This window comes from Microtus ochrogaster, chromosome 1, assembly GCF_000317375.1.
Source record: "Microtus ochrogaster isolate Prairie Vole_2 chromosome 1, MicOch1.0, whole genome shotgun sequence".
NCBI classification, from domain to species: domain Eukaryota; kingdom Metazoa; phylum Chordata; class Mammalia; order Rodentia; family Cricetidae; genus Microtus; species Microtus ochrogaster.
In genome coordinates this window covers 9,605,266-9,623,834 of record NC_022009.1, presented here as the reverse complement: position 1 = coordinate 9,623,834, position 18,569 = coordinate 9,605,266, and the positions used below count along the sequence as shown (strand labels likewise).

General features: G+C 45.0%; 1 protein-coding gene across 3 annotated transcripts in view; it reads left to right on the top strand.

The window, feature by feature from the left end:
• The first annotated feature begins 1,095 nt into the window (after positions 1 to 1,095).
• Positions 1,096 to 18,569, top strand: part of Daam1 (dishevelled associated activator of morphogenesis 1) — a 158,284-nt gene continuing 140,810 nt past the window's right edge. For 2 of the 3 annotated variants that reach the window (XM_005343179.3, XM_013346226.2), the window contains exon 1: positions 1,096 to 1,210. The gene's annotated coding sequence lies outside the window, so the exon portion shown is untranslated. Of the gene's footprint in view, positions 1,347 to 18,569 lie in introns of all 3 variants that reach the window. The other variant, XM_005343178.3, reaches the window with a different exon arrangement.

The window sequence follows — 18,569 nt, the reverse complement described above, 5'->3', positions numbered from 1 at the left end:
CTGAAAACTTTTCTGTATTAAAACCAAAATCTGCCAGAAGGGTCAGAATTCCATGCTATTTGAATATGCATTTAGGTGTCTGAAGATCCGGGCAACCCTTTAGGACACTGTTTGCTTTAAGGCCTTTAACATTTTTGTATTTTTAAAAGGAAACGTGTGGGGAGCGACGGTGGGGGGAGGGTTGCGGATTTTCAATTTTATGAACGCATAATTAACTAAAATTTTTAGACATGCATGCTGTCTTGGGAAGAGTTGAGAGCCACCAGAGCGGGAAGTCCCTTCAGGGATGAACAAAAGCATGGCTGTGCGATAGTACTATCTCCACAGCAGCAGGCTCGCGGACGCTGGGTTGTGGTGACTGTCTCTGTCTTCTATTAATTACACTGCACTTCCATTAGTGACAGCCGCCAGTTTTTCTGTCAGGTCAGCCGACTACGCTGTTCCCGGCTTTCTTCTTGGCTACTCGGTCTTGGTTAAAAAGGGGGAGAAGGAAAGAGAAAAGGAAGGTGAATTGAAGCGAGTGTGCTGCAAGGGGATTCCTCCCTTCCATGGCTGGCTTTGCTTGATCCCTGGCGACCGGGGAAATATCCGCTCGGTATTCAACCCAGAACCCCTGGAGTCCAGTGAATTAGTGGCTTTGAGCTGGGAAGGCAGAGAAAGGCTTTTATGGACCCTTCCCAGCTGGGGGCAGGAGAGCCCAGTCGACCAGAAGTGCCCAGTAGGTGTGCGCGAGCTCAGGACGCCCCTTGGTCCAGCAGCCTACCCGCTATTCCGCAGAACAGAGGTCAAGTCAAAGGGCACGGCCGCTGGGTGGCCCCCCTCTCGGCCAAGCGGTTTGCCGCTAGGCTTCTGAACGACCACCGCGGTTACTGCTCGACTGAGGGGCAGGGAGGGGGCGGGTCTGGAGGGGCGGGGAGGGGCGGGCACAGTGGGGAAGAGAGGCACCTTGGGAACTGTAGTTCTCACTGGCGAGGATGACAAGAGTATTTCGCCTCTCTCTGCAGGATGGAGACTACAACTCCCTGAATCCTAAGGGCCCAGCCAGGGCGTCCATGCGCAGTGGATGCCACATTGTATCCTATCAGATGAGGCGTGGGTGATGTCACCTGCGAGTTGGTAACCTACGAGCGGCTGTGAAGGGAACTGTTTAACCGGATCCCATTGTACCGGGAACGCAGAGCGGCCTTTTCAGCATGCAGCAGCTGCTCAGGTGAGGGGACGCTTCGGCTCGCCCGCCCTACTCATTCATTAGCGGCTACGCACCGTGGCGCGGGGTGGGCGTGCTGGTTCCTCGCGCTGTTGGCGGCGCTCCCTCGGGCTGCTTCCCGGAGCTCCCGGGCCAGTAGGTAAATATTAAACTCGTCCTTCAGGTTGGATCTGGGTGGGAACGGGACCGAGACTGCTACGGGCTGCCAAACTAGGCTTTGGAAAATGGCTGCAGCGCCGCACGGAGCGAGGCGAGCCTGAAGGAAGGCGTCCCCGAGGATGGGGTCCCTCCCTCCTTTCTTTCCTCGGCGCTCTGTGGCAGTGGAACCGGCTGGGTATAGCTCGCCTCCCGGCCGAGGGTTCCCCGGGACCAGGGCTGCTGGAGCTGCGGCAGCGGGTGGCGTTCATGGGCCGCTGGTTCTGTAAGATCGTGGGCACTGCGGTGGCCGCGGGTCCCCGACCATCCCTGGCACCTTCGTGTCAAGCCGTACTCTTTAAAGCGGAGGCAGTGACTGTAATCCAGGCAGTGCCCGTGCTTACGGTGTGCCCAGAGAAGAGGGAAGCCTGGCGTTGCGGAGGCCGCGAGCCGACGGCTGGCTGCGGCTCGGGGAGATACGCCTCCCGGGGATCCGACCGGGTTCCCCGCGTCCTGCTTTGGAGGGCGCATCTCAGTCTTGGCTCTGCCGAATCGAGCCCTGCAAAGGACACCTGGGCGGGGGCTTAAACGCCCTCCTTAGAACCCTGGGAGTGACGGGGTGGCGGATAACCTAATGATAAGGTTCGCTGTGGGGGCAGGAGGCTGGATAATCGGGTTTATCCAACTGGTGCCCTAAACCAGCTGTTTGTGATCGGCTTGTCTCCTGACTGGAGAATAGAGCGAGGCGAGGCCCTGTCCGACAACTCTAAAGTCCTCTGGATTTTCTCTTCCTTTTCTCCGTCAGCTTCATTCGTTCGTTTACTCACACACTCATCAAACCCTTCTAAGGTCTTTTGCACGTTGCTTACCGGCAAGGTTTGGGGCGTTGTGTCCCCTCCCCATAACATGTTTTACTGTGCTCAGGAATAGATTTTTTTTTTGCTCTCCAGTTCCTGTCTCCCACCTTCAACCTCCCTAGAGCATCCGTAGCAAATGCTGCCCGTGACCGTTTTGCCCCCATTGAATTGGTAGTTTCTTGAGATTCGAGCCGGACCTAGTGAATTGAAGCATAGTTTGCCTGCAAGACGAATCCGGTTGCCATGGCGACTTCTGCCTTCGGAATCTTAACAGCTCACACTGGTGTTTCAATTCGTTGTGGCTCTGCGGGCAGCTGGGAGGGCGTGGCCGGGGGTGTGGTCAAATGTTTGCCCTAGGCCCAGCTGCTCCCTCTTCCTCACCCTCTGGCATCTCTGGGACACCCCCTATTCTCTCCTACATAGCTTGGACACCGTTTTTGGACTCCTTTTCCTCCCTCGTGCCGATACACCATCTCAAAAGGAATTGTCTGGGGCTTTTGTCTTAGGGCAAACTGAATTTGGAAGATGTCTTTCCTCCATCAAGCGAACTGTGTCTTTCCACCATTATCATAGTTAATAGTGTTGGAGGTAGTTTTCCTAACAAGGTCACTCTGTCCAGGCCTGCTGGTCAGAAACTAGCCCGAGGTGCCGTTACCTGAAAATGACAGGACAATTAATAACTCAAGTTGAAGTGTGGGAACACAGTTGTCACAATAATTTTCATAAAATCTAAATGCCAGCTGCTGAAGGTCTTTAAAATTGAAGCTCTGGATACTGAAGCTAGGAGCCCTAAGTCCTGTGCCAGCTCTCTGTGTGCTATCCTGCCATGGGTTAACCTATTACCCCTGGGGGTACCTGCCCTCTCATTGATAGTGTGGACAGGCGAGTTCAAAGAATTCCTAACTTTGATTCTAAGTTTAAAGCCTTGCAATTCTGAAAATGACCCCTCCTCCAAATAACACAAGGTAGGCCTGGCTCTGACATTGTAGCATTGTTTGTGTTGCTGACCCCAAAACCAAGATCCTTGGGGTACTGTTAAAAACCGACAAGGCAGCTATTTTTAAATAAAGTACAATTTTTAAATTTATGATATACTTGATACTACTATTATCTTAAGCATCTGGACTTTTATGTACATAGTCACAATTAGTTGTGTAGATTTTGTGGTTTGCGACTCTTGATGAAGGCAATCAAATTCTAAGATGTTTGTTTCCCATTACCTGTTTGCTCCTTATTCCAAGTGAATTATCTCTCAGAAATGGGGGATGGTGTATACAGGAGTGTCTAAGCAAGTGCATTCATGTGCGGGTTAATGTGTGGGCTGTTGTGCCACGTGGTTAACACTCAACACCTTGTCTTAAGTAGGTGGTTACATCCCTGTGAGAAGGCACCAGCAGAGGTTATCGGTCATTTATTTATTATGTATGTATTTTTATATTTGTCCTAGGAATTATCATAATGGGAAAATGCCCTTCATTTATTAGCATATTCATCTTTGCTTCTCTGTGCTAAGCTTTTTGAAGGCAGGCCCTTTGTTTTCTCAGTCTTTCCAGAATGTGGAATAAGCATTTGTTAAATGAATATTTGGAGGATTGGAAATCCAGGGTCTGTAGTCTGTCTCCTGATAGTTATATAACTTGTTGTAATAATTCTCCTGCTGTTTTTTGTCAACATATCTTGCTGCAGTTCTTTTCCATGAGTGTAAAGATGATATATTTTGTTATTTTATAATTGCTTTTGGAATACATTCACCTACATAGGCTATTGTTTTTCTTGCCATAATTTCTTCGTACCCTAAACTAGATACTTTTATTAGTTGTACTCTCCTTGGCCCAGATAATTTTCCCAGAAGGTGTATGGCGGGAAGCTGAGGAGAAAACCGAAGGCAAAGATAGCTAGAAGCTTTTGTCAGTTCACCAGCGGCTCCTGGAGTTGCTGGGAGACAGCAGTCTTTTGCCATCTGGGGCAGAGTTGTTCTAGAAGTAGCGTCTGTTCCAGGCCCTTCCGAGGAGAGGACATCTGTCTGGTGTCGGGAAAGGTGTTGTGATGCAGGGGGCGAATCCTGTGGTCTGGAGTGTGCACCATCTTGAGCAGGGGAATAGAGCGCATGGTGTTTTAGTCACATCCCTGAGTGGAATGTGAATCCCATCTCTCTGTCCTTGGCAGATAGTTCTGAGTGTTGAGAATGTGCTTGTGGATGGTTTGATTTGAGCTACTTTGTTTAAAAAGCTGCCTGTAGTCTTGGGACAAACAGGTGTTTAAAAACAAAACACAGTTAAGACTGAAACAGTTTCACTTTGTAAATATTTAGAGTATAGCCTTGGCTTGAGACTCTTAGGTTCTTCTGTGAAAACACTTCAAAGTTATAGCAACATCAGAGGGAACAAGTCTTTCCCACAAAGTTCAGTACCACTGAGAGTTTCACAGGTGTTTGGTTCAGAAAATGATCCACAGAGCTTGTCACTGGGGTGGGAATCTTTCCTAGCAACCTATAGTTTTGTGCTTCCAAGTCTTAAGTCTCTATTCTCATAATTCAGGAAACAAACCAAAACAAAACCTTGCCAGTTTTGGTTGCCAAACTTATTTTCTCTACAGGACACTTCAGTTGAAATGAAAGTGACCCCGCTCCCTGCCCCCCTTTGGCCAAGGATGATAATGGCTCTCACTTGTTCTGGTGCTAACTCGGCAATGCAAGAAAGCTTCCCAGTTAGTATCTAAGTTAAATACTCACAGCATCCTTTTTTAGGCACTCAAAGGATTGCACAGGTACCATTTCAGCGGTCCTTCGTTTCTGTTTGAGACTTGTGAGTAAGGCAGAACGGCTAGGGCAGGCTGAGTTGAGACGGCTCTATCGATTTTGAAGTTACCTGGTAAGAGCACTGTCTTCTGTGTATATTGCCGTAGAGACCCTGTCCTCAGCTCATTAGCATCCCCATTGAAAGCAGGACAGATGAAGATGAGATGGCAGCTGATCTCAGTGACCTATATTCCACCTTTCAGACAGCAGAGAAAGATATTGTCTCCTTTTTTGTTTCTGGGATCCTTCCCACTGTTTCAGGAGCAGAGAACAGAGCATCAACAAGGGAGTTTGCTTTCATAGTCTAAGAATGGATTGAGTTTGTTGAATCCTCAGAGCATAGCAACAAGGGTCCTGTGTCCACCCTCTCACCTATGTCCCCAGTTTTTGATACAAGGTCTCATGTATCCCAGGCTGTCCTTAAATTTCTACAGTGGAGGGCAGGCTTGAGATTTTGATTCTCTTGCCTGTCTCCTAAGTGCTTTGCTAGAGGCCTGTGCTTCTCCAGTTGGTTTATACCTGGTTCAGCCGGGTCTGAACAAGGCCTTTCTGCATGCCTGAGAGGCACCCTGTCAGCTGAGCTACAACATTCAATGCCACTTTTAGTATTTGAATGATAAAGCTTTTGAGCTTCCTTTTTTGCTATATTTCATGAAACATGTATATTTCATGTAGACAGAGTATCTGAAAAAAGGAAATATTTTTATATAATATATTTAAATATTTTTTTGGAGATTGTCCAGTTTTAGACCCTATTTGTGAGAATAATTTTTCACTGGCTTGAATTCTTCATCTGGGAACAGGCTTTTCACCTAGTAAAGGGCAACAGAGGCCTACTTTAATATCTCTGTTTCCTTCCCTTTTAAGGTAAGCTTTGAAAGCTCTTTTAACAAAAAATAATAAAAACTTGAGCAGTAGTTAAGCATGCAATTTGATATTTAACATCCTTAGGCATTAAAATAACCCTTTCCTGCTCCCACTGCCTCAAAAGAGAGACTCATTATAATGTAGCAAATTCAGAGCCAAGTAAACAGCTGTAGTTCTTAAACCACAGCTACCACTGTAAATTAAATGTGGAAAACTAGGGAAGTGTGTTTCACTTCCAGTGTAGTTGGTGTGACTTCCTGACGTTCTCTCTTGGCATCAAACTCAGTATTGTGCAACATTGACGATATTTGATGTAGACAATTCACTACAGGAGAAACTTGGCAATTTAGGGGCGTAATGGGGAAGCTGTGCTGCAATGCAGAGATTGCCAGGAAGAGAAAATGCAAGCACGAAGCCTGTTTGCCATTAGGCTACTGAAACATAATACTCCTTTGCCAGACTTGGGAAGCTCCCCCGCCCCATCCATCTTGCTGTATTTCTTAAGTATGTCATTCACCTTTAGCAAGAACCTGAGCTCATTCCTTCTATAAACTGCCCTAGGTTTGGCATTGAAAGTTACTTGTATTCCTGCCAGGCATACAATTAGGGTCACCTATTAAGCTGGTGTTTGTCCCTTTCCCTTCAGAAGAAAATACTTGCAGTGCAGATGGCAACACCGCCTGTCTGACGGGCGCTTGGAATTTAAACTTCCAAACGTAGATTGTCCAGGTCTTAGCTTTGAGCTTTGCTGGGGGGAAGCAGATGCCCATCTTCTATATTTTAAAAATGGGCTCTTATTAAAGTCTAGCTGTACGTGAGGCTTTTGTCATTAGAGAGGTCTGGCCAGGTCTAGAATATAGTTAGGTTCACCTTATTTTTGAGCTGTGCACCTGTAACTCTAGTCATGGGGTGTGTGTGTGTTCATACTTTTGGCTACAAAGGAGACTAAGACTACCCAGTACATCACTGCCCTTCACAGCACAGCCATCACTGCCAGGGGCAAAAGGAAGTGTCATATTATAAAATGAACTGACAGTGTTTAGTTTCTACAGACCCTGTAAGCCAGAGGCAAGGGTTGCCAGTGGGTTGCCAAGGAATTATGTTAGTTGTCCTCTTGCGCAAATTGGGTCAGAACTAGAGACGGCTCATTAAAAGTTTGCCAAGGGCCGCAGTCTGTAGTTTTCCTTTCCCCGGGAATGACAGGTATTAACAGTATGTTTTGGTGCCGCTTCTAGGATTTCCCTTCCCCCTGAATTTCCTGGGCCTGTAGAAGTTGCCCATCACACCCTGCTGTCCCGTAAAGCTCCTGCAGACCTGTACAAGAGAGGAACTGTGCTTAGTGGCATTTACCAGGTGAGCTAGGCTGTCCCTGTGTGCCTAGACTTAGATACTTGTCCTGAAGCAGCTTGACACAGCTAAGCAGTGAAATGTTAGACACACTGCAGCTTTGCCATGGGAAGGGCCCTCCTGAATCCTGAGAACTTACTACAAACTGTCGTTGAGAAATAGTTTTTAAAAGACTGGACCGGTGAGGTGGCTCAGTGGGTAAAGTGCCTGCCAGAAGCCTGAAGCCCTGAGTTCCATCCCTGGACACAGGGAAAGGAGGATATAGAGAATTCCATAAAAGAGTGATCTGTTCATGTTCAAGGCCAGCATTTAAACTTAAAAAAAAAATAAGACATTGGATTAATGGCTATAATTAATTCAGTATTAGTGGCTTTTGATTCTGGATGATGGTGCCCCCTCCCCCAAATCGAACAATAACTTCTGTTTTATTCCCCATCCTGTTTTGTATGTGGCAATCTTATTTGTACCAGAGTGTTCCCCACATTGCGTAGCACTCAGTGCTAAGTGAACTAAAAGTCAGGAAGGATGAAGAATAAATAATGCTTGAAATTGAAGCTAACGACTGAGGCTGACTGCAGCGTGTTCTTTGAGGATTAAATGGACAGGCCTGCTTTTATCCTTTTGTACTTTTAATAAGAACCAATGAATTTGTTTATGTGTGCCTGCATGTGTTGATGTGCACCACGTATGTATAGATGCCTCTGGAGGTCAGAGGGCGCCAGATCCCCTGGGACTGGAGTTACAGATGGTAGGGAACTGTCATGTGGGTGCTAGGTCCTCTGCAAGAGCAACAAGTGTTCTTAACTGCTGAGCCATCTCTACAGCCTTGTTTTTTTGTTTTTGAAATGAAGAATAAAGACTAGATTCAACTAGAAAGACTCTGTGGCCCAGTTAAGACTTCAGATTCTGAGTAGGTAACACTTGTGACCGTAGAACTCCAAGTCTGTGGAACTGCTTTGCCTGTGACACTTTCTGTCAAGGGCTGAGTGAAAATTAAAACCAAGCTAGCTAGCTAGCTGTCTGTCTGTCTGTCTGTCTGTCTGTCTGTCATATATCTATGTCTGTGCATATCCATCCATCCATCCATCCATCCATCCATCCATCCATCCATCCATCCATCCAGTTTCCTTCTGGGCCACAATTGTCCTATTCTGAAGGACATGGGGCAGCCTTCACATGGCCATGCAGCCCAGAACAGAGAGCCGAGTGGCCTCTGGGAGCACAGCTCACATTGCAGCTCTCCCACTAGTGCCCAGGTTGTTTTTCTGCTGGAGCAAGACGAGGGAAGTAGGTGGAGGGAGGACCAGGAGTTATTGGATTTCACTTATCTTATCACTGGTTTCCCTCTGGATTGCCTTTATTTACACTCTGTTCTTGGGCCAGGAATTCCTCTAACAGAGAGCAGCTCGCACATTCTCAGGGATAGGCACACTCAGGGACAGACATACCAGGGCTCCCAACAGAGAGTATGCAATGCGCATACTCAGGGATCGACCTATAGGGGCCATAGGAAACAGATAACTATAAGTGGGTGTAAATTTAGCATCTATATATGGCTTATATTTGGCAGGAATTCAGCATGAATGTTTGATACCTTGAATGGAATCTTTTTACCTTCCTTGTGCTTTGCTGTTGCACAGACTAAAAAAAAAAATTGCCAGCTGGTGTGGCATTCAGAGTTGGGTGATCCCAGTGAATCCTTTACACTTCTTGGGCCTCCTTTTCCTCATTTGTACAACAGCATGTTCACATGGAACCCTCCTGGGAGGAAATTATACACTGTTAGGAGTGGAGTGTCAGCAGAACAGTAATGACCTAATTTCTATGGCACTGTGTAATATTGGTTTAATAACATCTGTTGGGCTTGTCTGTTCAGTTTCCCATCCTGCCTTTTGCCCTGGGACATGGACCTGAGATCCTATCCTGTTCCATGCTGGACAGAGCCCACTCCTCTGGGGCGAATGCCAAGCTCTTAACCACAGGAAATTCCTTAGGCTATAAAGGATGAGGCTAGGCAGTGTCTTTGGGTGATAGTCCATTCTGTTTAAATTGGTACTCTCTTTAAGCGAGGGTAAGGCCAGCAGTGCTGCTGCCTGTGGACGTTTTAGCCAGAAGTGTTTTTCCGCCTTCTGCAGGGGGTTGCTTCCTGTGTCCCAAGCTGGCCTGAGATATTGGCCATAGACAAATATGGCTTTGAGTTTCATCCTTTCTCTACCTCAGAAATCCTGGATTACTGAGGTATGCTACCTCTCCTGCTTGACACAGTGCTGGGGATCAACACAAGGCTTTGTGCATGCTAGACAAGCACTCTGTCAACGAGGCTGCATTCCCAGCTCAGCACGTTCCTTCTTTGGCACAGAAGGGCTTGAGCATCTATTCTCTGATCATCACAGATCTCACCATGCGCTTGTGTCTCTGCATGGCCATTTACCATATGGTGATATCTCTTTACTTCCTTGGCCTCGATGATGTTAAACGTGTAACTATTTAAAAGTGTCTTTACATTGTTTATTGTGTGTGTGTGTGTGTTCTGGTTTGTCACCTGTTGCCCTGATAACCATCATGACCAAAAACAACTTGGGAAAGAAAGGGTTTGTTTCATCTTCTAATTCCATGCCATAGTGTGTCTTTGAGGGAAGTCAGGCAGGAACACTGGCGCAGAAACCATGGGGAGTGCTGCTTCCTGGTTTGCCCTCTCCTGCTAGTGCTCAGCCCGCTTTCTACCAAACCTAGACCACATGGCTAGAGGAGCTGCTGCACATGGTGGGCTGGGCTGCCTACATCGGTTATCAACCGAGAAAATGCCCCCGCAAGCATGCTCACAAGCCAATCTCATCGAGATTCGAGACTCTGATCCCCTAGTTAAGAGTCCCTCTCTAACTCTGGCTGTGTCATGTTGACAGCTGAAGCTAACTGGAGAGGGATCTGGGGGAGAGAGGAGAGAATGAACTTGAATGCAAACTCCATCATGTGAATGTGTACACATGGCGGTCAGAGGCCAGTTTTTGAGAGTCAGCCCTCTTCTTCAATCGTGTGAGTCCTGGGGCCTGAAAGCAAGCCGTCAGTCTTAGTGGCAGGTGAAACTTGCAGAGCCATCTTGGCTGTGGAGCCATCTCACTGGCGCTGAGATGAGTTTCTTCAAAGGTTTATCCAGTAGTGTCTGGCAATGGTCCTGTCTTCTCTGATCCCTGTGTCTCAACCTAAGCACAGCTTAGACTGGCCTGGCTAATGCGGTTGAGGGGGAGGTCTGCTCTGTGCCCTGTTCAGCAGCACCTCTGCCATGTTTCCAGCACTTGCCCATGGCACCCCTTCTCCACTGTTGCAGCACAGCCCCAAATGTCTTCTGACATGGCTAGCCAAGTACCTCCTAGAGGATAAACTTGCTTTTGTGGAGCAAGAGTTGCCAGATTTTAGATGGTCCGAGAGCTTTCAACTTTGAAGCAGGCTTTCATGTTTAGGGATACATTGATTTCATTGGGAATGGAACTGCCCCCGCTGGTTTTATTTATTTGTGCAGTTGGTTAAAGTCAAGTAAAGGTCAGCGGATTAGCCCCGTTGGGGTCATTTCTCCATTCTTCCATGACCACAGCCTGGGAAACCAGCCACATTTTAAGGCTATGTGCTTAAGCACAACAGGGGACCCTGTGAGACACTGGTGCCGTGTCAGGGGAAGCCCACCAGAGCCAGTAAGTAAATGGCTTTTAAGCCCATGGCCTGGGTTTGTAGGTCAGTCACATTATCTCTGGGTAAGGAAGATAAGGCTTTGGGGAAAGGAGAAGCCAGTGCTGTCATCATTGTCAAAGGCCAGTGTGCTTTAAAGAAGACTTTAACCTTTAGCCACTGCAGCTCTTCGCAGGGTAGGAGGAGCCCTGGAAAGAATTAACACAGTGATGTTCTTTTTATCATTTTCTTCCTCAGATGAGACTGTCCAGCTTGGGCTGTGGCACCTCCTAAACCTGTCATTCAGAGCACAAAGTGAAAATGCTGTCAGGTTTTCATGAACTGACCCAAGATCCGCTCTTGAGCAGCTAAGGTGAAGATAATGTGTGAGGGGCAGGCTTTCCTAGTTAGACAGTAAGCCAGGGCTTAGGGAGAAGGCTCAGTAGATGCTGGGCATGTCGGGCAAGCCTGGGGATCTGAGTCTGAATATCTACACCCAACTAACACGGCAGACACAGTGTTGTCACCTGCCGTCACAGCTGGGGAAATGGAGACAGGTGCACTCTAGAGGTAGTGAGAGACCTGCTCTTAAAATAATGAGGCAGAGGGCAAGTGACCTTGACCTCTGCCTTCTCTCTCTCTCTCTCTCTCTCTCTCTCTCTCACACACACACACACACACACACACACACACACACCTACCCACATGTACAAATATACATGCCCAGATGAATAAGTATGTATATAATACACACCAACCACACACAGAATCAAAAACAAGTCAACTATAGCTCCTTGTCAGGGCTAGGTGGGATTTTTGAGGTCTTCTGTACCCCTTCTCAAAGTCTACTGTGTCCGTTCTTTTAGTTTTCTACCTCGGCTAGGCATTGGAATTTCCCGCAGCTGATTTGAGACAGAGGTGCATTGGGAGACTGACTCAGGACACCTAGGGCCCAGCTCCAGGACAGTCACATTCACCCCAGGTAGTCCTAACATGAAAATATGAGATATAGGAGGATCTTGGGTTTGGGAAGTGCGGGTCTAGTGTGTGCCATGCTGTGTGCCAGGCTGTCTGTCTGTCTGGTTAAAAGTCTAAGAGTTTCACATTCATTTTGTATGAATGTTGTGAACTTTTTTTATTTAGAGTTTTGCATATGTGAGGAAGGTTCTTTTTGTGGGTGGTGTGCTGCATATCGTGTGATATGCTGGACCCATTGCTTCTATTAAGCTTGGAGCTTTATGGTATCTTGGCAGATGTAATCGAAAAACCTGTAAGTACATGGAAGTTAACCTTTCCCCCAAGATGTTTCCCGGGGAGGATTCTGTACACTTTAATCCATTGTTATAGGAAAAGGTAACAGAAACCACCTGGTCACAAGTGCCTAACACTAAGCTTCTTTGAAATAAAACTGGGCAGAAGAGTAGTCACAAGTGTACTTCCTTGCCTCTGTTCTAGAAGAGGCTTAGAAGTAATCTCGAAAGGCGCTAAGTAATTTTGCAGTTCACTCGGTCTCTGAGGGCTTCCTAGCTGACTCTGGCTCCACAGAGCAGGGCAATCTGGCTCTGCTTCCTGAGCTGGTGCCTTCCCAGCACCACATCCCCATGGAAGAGCTTGTCTTTGTCTCTGGGTTCTAAGAACCAAGTGTGTGTGTTGGGGAGCATTGATTGATTGATTGTGTCTCTGTGTATGGGGGGCACATGCATGTGTGTGCCATGGTACACATTAGGAGTTAGTTCTTGCATATTGTGGCTCCCAGGGATCAAATTCAGGCTGTCAAGGCTTGATGGCAAGCAATTTAACCCACTGAGCCATCTCCCTAGCCCTCAAGTGGCTTTTAAAAAGATCATTTTCAGATTCAGATTCCTAAGCAAGCGTAGCAGAGACAAGAACACAATTAACTTTTAGGAATAATATGCATAATAATTTATGGGCCCCATTATAAACTGTAGAAGCCACACCTGAAAACGTCCTTCTCTCATGTAGAACATGTCTTTGGTGTTGGCTGTGGCTATTTCAGAATACTGTTTTATGATCTTATTTTTGTAATACAGAAGTCTTGCTCTACTTATTCAGACCTATGATTTCTAAAATAAACTGATGACCTTGTGCGGGAGGGCATTTCCTAAGTGGAAGGATCGTTTCCACTCTGAGAAGTCTCATGTTTTGCCTATTTGGAACCTTTCCAGCTCTCCTTTTTACTTATTTCTGCATTCACTTGCTTATTTTGTATGTATGTGTGTGGTTGTGTGTCATGTGTGAAGGTCCTAGGACAGCTTGCAGGAGTTGGTCCCTCTCTTACACTCAGTGCCCTTCCTGCTGAACCATCTGTCTGGCCTACATTTCCATCATTTCGAAGGAATGGCCACGGCAATGTTTGTAGGCTGACTTGTTTTATAGGACTGCCAGAGCCTGCAAATACTGACATGGAGACTTATTAATTATGAAAGCTTGGCCTTAGCTTAGACTTGTCCTCAACTAGCTCTTATAACTTAATCAATCCATATTTTTAAATCTATGTTCTGCCACATGGCTTTTTTTTTTTAACCTCTCTATGCTGTATGCTTGTTTTGGGCGTCTCCCATGAGCCTAGATTCACCCCTCTGACTTCCTTTCTCCGCCTGGGAATCCCACCTATCCTCTCCTGCCTAGCTATTGGCCATTCAGCTCTTTATTAACCCAGTCAGAGTGACAAATCTTCACAGTGTACAAAAGATTATCCCACCACAAGTGTTTATAGGAGACTATAGTCTTTAATCTCAAATCAGGTTTTTCAGTGTTTTTTATGCTTGCAGTTTTTCCACAATGGTGATCGAGACTTGCATGGCCAGGATTTTCTAAGGAGATTTCGGAGTTTGTTAGCATGACATGGTACTTGAAGGAAGAATGGCAGCTAAAAAGAGCAGGAGGCTTCTTCTGGAGGATGATGAGATGTTCTGAGAATAGTAATAGTTACATGATTTATTAGTGCAGCAAAAACCACCGAGCTAAGACATTTCAGGGAATGCAAAGTCTATTACAGTGAAGGTCTTTAAAAAGCAAACTAGATTTAGGGGAGGAGGGAAGAGGCAGGGAGGGGAGCAGAGAAAAATGTAGAGCTCAATTAATATCAATTAAAAAATGTCTAAAAAAGGCAAACTAGAAGCAGTCATGTGGGGAGAACCTCAGAGAGCTCAGAGGTACTACTTAACGTTGCAGTTGTTGAATGTATCTTAATTCCTCTAAGCAGATACATAGCATGGAGACAAATAACTGGTAGCTTCTGAACATTTGTAGATCATCTGAAATATGAAAGACTGCTAGGAAGACATTTTTGCTGTAGTGGGGCCTGGTTTGTATCTTCTAGGCACTGTCTGTTTCTCACCCACTGCAATGATGAAGTTGGGGGTGTATTTACTTTAGTGACATTTGCTTTAAACTTGTTCCGTCTGAGAATTCTGCAAGATTTTTCCTCCGTGGAAATTTCACACTATAAAAACCATTCAAGTAGGAACTCTAACCCATAATGCTGTGTTTATCGATAAGATATATTTCATTTGTCAGAGATCATGAAGCTCAAGGCTTCTTAAATTTGGATTCATGACCCTTTGAGCAACTGCACATTAAAAAATGACAAGATGTTTGGGGAGTTACTCTGTGCCACTGGAAATAGAGTCCATGTGCAGAGGTACCTCCTGAGAGACTGTGATGATGCCCAGCTTCAAGATGTCCTCAAGGCATGTTGGTTTAGCTGCTGCCTAATAACTTAGTGCAAGTTTAGTGGCTTAACCCAGCACTCATCAGAAGTCCAGGTCAGGCAGGGCTGATGTTTTCAGGTGGGGTTTAGTACCCTCTTCTAAGCTCACTGGTTATTGGCACAGTATATTTTCTTGTGATAAAGGACCAAGGACCACTGGCTAGTTCTGGTCCTCTTATGTTCCATGGCATGCAGGCCCACCTTGGCAATTCACTGGGAAGATGCTTGCTTTCTTCTATGTCATCAGGGGCAAACTTCTCCTACTCCTTTCTTTTCTTCCTTTCTTCCTTCCTTTCTTTTCTTTCTTTCCCTTCCTTCCTTCCTTTTTTTTAAAAATGCAATAACTAGCCAAAATATTGATAGAAAAAGGGCTCAGTGATTAGGTCAGGCCCATCATGGAGAATCTCTTTGAACCATGAAATTTAGCACCTTTGTGATAGTGACAGCTGTTCGTGATCACAGCTTCCATCTCTGGAATTATGGAAAAGAGGCCTGTGGACTTAGTAAGTTTTTGGCTAGCAGAAATGATGGCACTATACTCTTTAATATTATAAAAGTGGAAACATACAATTCAGAAGCCTCCAGCATGGATGACTGACTTCCAGATCTTTTCTGCTTTCTCGGATGCTTCTCTTTCAGAGCTGCTGCTTCCCATTGCTTCTCGTTTCAAGTGGGATGAACATGAAGTTAAAAGATACCAAAGTAGTTTTTTCACACACACATGTGCAAACAGAAAAGTTAGTATAGGTAGTTTGCCAGTCTTCCACGTAGGCACAGCTTAGCTACCAACTCAAGGTTAATCTTCTACCTCTACCCTCAAGACCTCAGCTAAACATAAGTTCTATATATCAAATTATAACATCTGTAAATAGTTTTGTATTTTAGAATACATGTCTAAGAGTTCAAGACAACCCCCTCCCCCCACATACACACAGTGGCCATGCTGATGTATATGGGGGCCAGAAGCCAATGCCAGGTATCTTAATCTTTGTCTACCTCATTTTTGGGACACAAGGTCATTCACTGAACTCACCAATTTGGCTAGACTGGTTGACCAGTGAACTCCAGATATCTGCCTTTGCTTTCTCAGTGATGTGGTTTCAAGTGTGTGTTGCCACACCTGGCTTTTATGTGGGTATTGGGGATCCAAACTCAGGTCTACATGCTTGCATGCAACAAGGGTGGTGTTTCCAACTGACCCACCTCTACCATCCACGTGAATCTTTACAAACAACTAATATCCATTATCACATCTAAAGTTATACTTAAGATAATGTGTATTAATTTTTAAAAATCTGCAAACATTTAGTCAGTTTAAAGTTTTTCTTTCTTTGAAATATTTATTCAACTCTGGAGTCAAACAAGCAGGGTGTGTGTGTATCCATGTCTAAGCCTCATGTGGTTTTTAATTTTGCCACTTGTGAGAACTTCATTAGCTGTTCTACAGAATTTACATGTCTGGAACTCGTGGTTCAGTCAGTTTCTGTTACCTCTAGTTCTTGTCAATTGGTTAAAATGAAAATAATTGATGTCTTGAGCTGTCTGTTCACTGTGGAAGTGGGAACGCGGCTTGCCTAGCAGTGTGGGGCATCACTTAGAGGTGCATGTGTAAACAGACATTTAGAGAGCTGAGTGCCTGGAGGAGGAAAGCAAACTCTCCAGGTCCCTCCTCCCTCCCCCAGGTTCTTATTTTAAAGGGCAGCAAACTGTTTGTATGCGGATGGTGTATGGATCAGTTAAGAATCTTCCAGACAGTCTGTAACGGGGAAATGGAGGATATTTCTATTTTCTCCATTTGCTTAGCTATTTGTTTGGCCCAAATAATTTTTTTTTAAATTAAACTTTAGCTTCTTGATAAGGAAATAAAAAGTCTTCTAAGAGAAAAGATTTCAGATTTGAGTTCTGCAAAGGAGCTGGATCTTGAATGATGTGGTCATAAAATTGTTGCTTTTTAAAATTAGCTGTGGCATTGCTTGCTCTTGTATATCTGTAAGTTCTGCGAACACACGTCCTTTGTTCTCAGGGACATGACAGATACTTACTTTTAAAATCGCAGCATTTATGTTAATGGACTCATTTTATATGACAATAACTGGAAGATGAGGCAATGCAATTTAAACTTCATTTAGGAAGAAAATGACTGTGAGCTGAGGTGGAGAAGAGCTTAGACTAGAGAACAGAAAGCTCCCGTAAAGGGCAGCTAGTGCATATTTTAGGCTTCTTAGTCTGTGTTGGCCTTGGCAGCTGGGTAACTACCATTGCGGTGCCAAAGTGCCACAGATAATATATAAACATATGGGTATGGCAGTGTAAGTGATGGCTGGATTGGGCTGGAAAGGAGTCTGCAGGACACTGCCTCAGAAGACTGTGGACTCATTTTAGGAAAATTATGTTTGCTGTCCCGTGACTAGTTGAAATTATGCACACATGCATGCGTGCACACACACACACACACGTATGTATGTTCAGTGTTTCATCTGTAAAGGTAGGGCCTTTAAGGGGAACTTTATAAACTTAAAAAAGTTTCTTACTGTATAAAAATGCAGCTAATAATTCAGAAGACAAGCACCTTTTAGACTAACCTAATTTGGCAGCATCTCAGTTTGTAGCACACTTCCAGTGTGCTAATGTGTTAATGCTTGCAAGGCCCAGCACAGGGGAGACACAGAGCCTGAGGGGGGGAAGGATGGAGGGAAGGAGGAAGGAGAGGAAAAGCCTTTTACATTCCATGATGATGCAGAACCCAGAGTGATCCCCACTTCTCCCAGTGCCTGTAAGGTTGCCTAAGTTTTTGTGCATCTGGCTATTTCATCTATAAAATAAGATACTGACATCGTTCTACTCTTATTCCAATAAATATTTTTAGAAAAGTAGTAATAAAGATTAGCGCTACTGGAATGTAAGCCGTTAACTGCAGAAACTTGCTTAAATCAAACTGCTTCAAAGAAGAGAACAGTAAGGAAGAGAGATCATCCCAGCCTCTTGATGACTCGATGTGTAAAGTTTTGACTCTGTGATAGTGTAAAATCAATACACATTTAGTAGAAAGTGTACTTTGAACTCTGGACGTTGATCTTTTTCCAGGCTAGCAAGATGTGCTGTTCTGTTTTCTGCTCATGGCGTGTAGTAGACGTGAACTAGAGATCCTGGGCCTGCATAGGATCAGGCACAACCTGCATTCTCTGGTGTGTTTGTTACTCAGCCATGGCACTTGTAGGCTCTGCATGGCCAGTGCATTTTGACATACAGCATTTCTCTTCAAAGGGCTCACCAGGGCAGCACCTCATCATAGGGAGTGCCGCTTGGTGAAGTCTTGGTTCCTAAGTTTTTGATAATTCACTTTGTACTATCTTCGGTTTCAAAATAGTACACTAGGAGAAAAGTAGAATTTTAAGTGCACCTGTTTGTTGGATGAGTAAAACTCATTGTCATAGACAACACTTATTTAAAAACATAATTTAATTCATGATCTAATTAGTTTCTCTCCTTAATTTTTATTAGTGTTATGGCCTCTCAAATTAGATCTACTTGTACTTAGCTTCTGAGAAAGAACAATTTCCAAAGAGCTAAAGAAGAATTTGATTCACAAAATTGAAAACACATGTTAATAATTTTGTTTCGCTTACAGATTAATGGGGAAGCCAGTAAGATGTTAGGAGCAGGTCATAGACCATTGGATAAACAGGTGTATGCCTATCTGTCCATTCAAAAATGCTGAAGTTTATTTGCTAGTATATACAAAACTGGTTAATAGTCTAAAGGGTCATAAAATGCTATGGATAGGACCCATTGCGTTACTATGTCTTTTTGTAAGTCAGTTTCTGTCCCCCTAGAGCTGTGAAATTGCCTGGTTCGGTAGATTCTCAAGATTTTCAGTTTTAAGAGTCTTTGACCCTATTAAAAATCGAAGACTTTAAATAGATTTGCTTTTTTTTTTTTTTTTTTTGATTTTTCGAGACAGGGTTT